Consider the following 4,555-nt stretch of genomic DNA (forward strand, 5'->3'; position numbering starts at 1 on the left):
CCTCTTTAGAATCCATGAATCATAGCTGTAAAACTAGGGATTTTAGGTGTGGTTAAAGGTAACTTACACAACAGAAAGAAGATACTGTGACTAACCCGTGTCCTCCCGTGACATGATTCAGTAAGATTCCTTTACAAAAATGGGCGCAGATAAATGTAACCTGTTCACCCACAGAAATGAGTCGGCACCAAGCTTTTATCTTCCACCGATTGTTAGAAAACGAAAGCATATTATTGGCTGGGCCAATTATAGGCAACACCTCTTTTTCTTTACTCCATTTTATATAATTGATTTCCGTTGTGTACACAAACTAGCGTCCTCCCGTCACCCTAAGGTCAGTATACCGCGAGCCGCAGCTCGCGGTATACTGAGACGCTGCAGCTGAAGCGGATCCCGACAATTATGTCTGGATCCGCCCAGCTGCGTGAGTGACATCTGGCTCTGCCTATCTAGAGGCAGAGCCAGCTGTACCCGCCCCTTCCCCCGTCCGTTCCGCCAGTCAGCGCTGGCGGATCGGAGCGGGGAGGGGGGAATCCAGCCCCTCCCCTGTCACGGCAGAGAGCCGTGACAGGGTCGAGAAGTGAGCGAATGCCGGTATGTGTTCGCTCACCTCCCGATCTACTGAGCCGACCTGTGACAGTTTCATTGTCACAGGTCGGCTAGAACTATGAGGATGAGTGAAAAGCACTCACCCTTATAGTTCTCCTTTAAGGATGAGGTTGGCCATTGCTTAGATAGTTACTTGCCTTTTCATTTGTGCCAAATTTTTATGCCGATATGGCTGCTTCTTTTTTTCTTTTTTCTTTATTACTGAATTTTATCAATATTCCTTTTTTTTTTGCTGAAACATTATTACACACGAATGCATATTTCTTGGTTCCTATCATGTTAACAGTGACAAAATGGACTGAAAGTGACAAATTGGACTGAAATAACATGTTGGCTCCCAGGAAAAAACTGAAGATAATTACAGTTGGTGGTTTCGAGAGATCCGTTTTTAAGCACTGAGTTGCTTTTTTTTTAATTTGTGCCAAGTTATAATTTGTGCTGTTAAATTGCATAATATGTTGTACGACTGGGATGAGTTACATTTCACAGCATTCATTAATACATTTAGGGTTTATTCTTAAAGGATGTGTTGTTCCCTGTCCATACACAATACAAACGTTCAAACATTTGTCAGTTAGGTGTGCCATCAGTACATCTCAATAGGCTGGACCTAAAGTGTATACATGTCAAAAATGCCATGCCATGCCAAATATTCCACCTCTTTTTGCTGTTCTGCTGAGTATATGCTTTGTGTAACTAGATGTAACTTGTTCTTTTGCACTGCCTTTCAGAAGATTAGTGCAGGAAGCCAGCTGTGTTAAAGGGACCCTGTCACCTTGCCCATTCAGAACAAAGTGCTGGGGTCTCTTTAAAGTCCACCTCGTTTTACAGGTTTTCCCTGCCACTCATTCCTCCATTGCAGCCACTGCAAAATACTAGGTGTCAGCTGGTGTTGGAGCTTACAAGGAGCAATGATGACATCAGATGGCAGTGTTTATAGCTAGCAACTGGCCTCTAGGCCTGAGCACTGCATCATGAGAGGGGTTCACATGCTCACATGCCCAGAAATACTAGGTCCTTTGCAACAGCTGCAGTGGAAGAAGGGGAGAGAAATGTGAAGTTGGGTAGTCAAGGGGGTGGGCTGCCACATTGCCCTAAATGGGCAAACCAAAAAGTTACCCTTGCAGTGGGACTAAACCAGTACTTGAAGGGTGAAGTGATAAAGTATACCTAGGGGACAAAAAAAGCTGTTTTACTTACCTGATCCCTACTCCTGCCGGCACCCTCTGGGCTGCAGTGGTCTAAGGACTGCTGATTCCATCACATCTAATGCAGGTTCCACAGACCTGTGTTATATGTGATGATACCAAGGGACAGTCTACTAACCACATAGGGGAGAGGGTTGAGCGCTTTAAGGAGAAATTCTTCCCCATGGTAACAGGTTAGATACCATTTGCCTTATATGTGATAATTTGTTTTATGTTTCTACAACTCCCAAGTATTTTGTAGACCATAAACATTACATTTTGTTGATGTTTAAAAGTTATTTAATAATTATACGTTATGTCGTTATTATTTTTGCATTCACACCAGCTGCGTGGGCTGAGATGGGCAGCCTTGAGGTTCTGCACCCATACACATGCGTATTTATGCAACATAAAATACACCAGAATTTACATTGTGTGCCCACAGTCAGCTGTGTGCAAGAATCCTTATTTATGTAAAGTCTTTAATTGTTATCTAAAGCTTTTATACTGCCTCACCTATTGAGTTGTGCTACACCAGCGGTAGGCAACCTCAGCACCCTCACTATTGTGGAACTACAAGTCCATGAGACATTGCAAGACTGACAGCCACAGGCATGACTCCTAAAGGCAGAGCCACGATGGGATTTGTGGTTGCACAACAACCGGGGTGCCAAAATAGCCTACCTGTGTGCTATACCATTTACGAATATGATTACCTGACAACTGTGATTCTTGGTAACATTTATTTTTTTACGTTTTCACGTATGGAATTCTATTCAAAGCTGTCTGTGTATTAGAAAATCTTCCAACGCCCACACAGACGTTGCAGAAAGAGCAGGAAATCGCAGCAGAACTTTACAGCGGTAGACGTTTCATTTGATTTATAAAATGTGATCATTAACCTATATTCAGAGCTAATTATGAATTTGAAGTGTGCCATACTGTGGGCAGTTTAGGAGAATGGAGCCTATACATTCACTATGTCGATGAGACATCACTGCTACAACTAAAGGCATGACCCACCCAAATGTAGACATTTCTTTTGATTGTTTTTTCCAAGCAGCCTCTTGTATCTCTGGGGGACATGCTGGATCTCTTGACACAAATGCCAAGGTCCACCATGGCCATCATAATTGAGTCTACATCTATTTCTCTGTTTAGAAATATCAATTTATAAAGAAAAGAAATCTTTGCATTTAAACCATCTTTGTAATGAGGGCCATCAGGGCTGTAGCTACCATGGGGCGAGTAAGGCACTCACCTCAGGTGCAGCTGAGAGAGGGTGCAGTCAGGGCCGGCTTGGCTGTGCCTCCTTGCCCCTGTTGCCATGGCGAGCGAGCAGGGGTGTCATTGGCAACAGGGGTGCCAGGTAGCCAACACAGCTTCGCCATGGATCCCTGCTGCTCTCCCCCACCTGTATGAGCAGAGTGTCCTCAATCTCTTTTTCTATTTCAAAAGGGAAATGTGAGGGAATCTGTTTAGACCCCTAATATTTCCCTGAAGGCCCCCCCAACAGTGAAAAAAGAATAAGAATAAAAAATTAATTTAAAAAAACACCCCCACCACCACCACCACCACACATGCAAAGACTAAAAAAATGTTTTGGATGAAATAAATGGAAACTAAAAAAATTGTTATTGGTTTCGCCAAACGAAACACATTTCTATGCTATTTTGGATTTGGCCACCAGCGCATTCTGTGCATGCAATCCGCCATCCGGGAGGCGGGGGGCATGACATCACATATCGCACAGGTCTGTTGGGGGGTACAATTTTCTGTTCTTGCCTCGGGCGCAAAAGAAGCTAGCTACGGCTCTGGTCATCGCCATTCTTTTGTGGTCTGTACTAACACAACACATGCTAATATGCAATAATGCTCTTGTGTCTAACACACCTCAGTGGATCAGAGAAGTTTCAATTGGCCCTAAAAGAATATGCTTCTCTTGATAAAAGTCAGGGTTTAGTATGTATGTGCTAGATACTGGCAACCCCAAATTGGAGTCCTTTAGGAGTTTATATTGAATGCTCCTGTTTCTGCTTACAGCGGCCCATGTCCATAGCAGTAATGAGAGGAAGAAAAAATAACAAAATTGGCTACGTCTTTTTTCCCTCATGTCATAGATGTCAATGGGGTGGGTACAGACACGTGGTTCTCAGCTGCCCCAGAACGCATTAGACCAGTCTTTATTGGGTGACATGATTATAAATACTGACGACAACTACATTGCTAAACTTCTTCCAGTTAAACTTAAAGCTAAGCCCCAGGCAGGGTGCTAAATCCAAAGATGCTGCCTCTCCCAGGCTCAGTTCTGCTGTATATAGGATTACAAGAGGCTGATACATGTGCTCGCCTTTGTCTATAACACGTTTTTTGTCGTTTTGTCTATAACAAAGTTATACTCACCCGATCCTCGGAGCCAACTTGCTCTTAGACGGGTCCCTTCCGCCTCACTCCCTCTCCACTGCAGCGGTCTAAGGTCCCTGAGTCATCATGTCCAATACACTGTGTATAGGAAGTGAGGACACCGATTGACACACCATCACTGCAGCGGAGGAAGATGCTGGGTCTTAGGATCCGGTGAGTCTAACTTTGCTATGTTTGATCGCAGATAAAAACGAGCACCGAACCTTTTTCCTGAAAGAAACATTTTTCTCTAAACTGAACTCCCCTCTGGAATCCATGGGGGCTAGGGAGACTAAGCGGAGGGGGAGAAAGAAGCTCCAAGGATCAGTCTAACAGCCAGCTTTCTCCAAGGATCG

This window comes from Nanorana parkeri, unplaced genomic scaffold (genome assembly GCF_000935625.1).
Source record: "Nanorana parkeri isolate BGI_ZX_2015 unplaced genomic scaffold, ASM93562v1 scaffold1101, whole genome shotgun sequence".
Classification (NCBI taxonomy): domain Eukaryota; kingdom Metazoa; phylum Chordata; class Amphibia; order Anura; family Dicroglossidae; genus Nanorana; species Nanorana parkeri.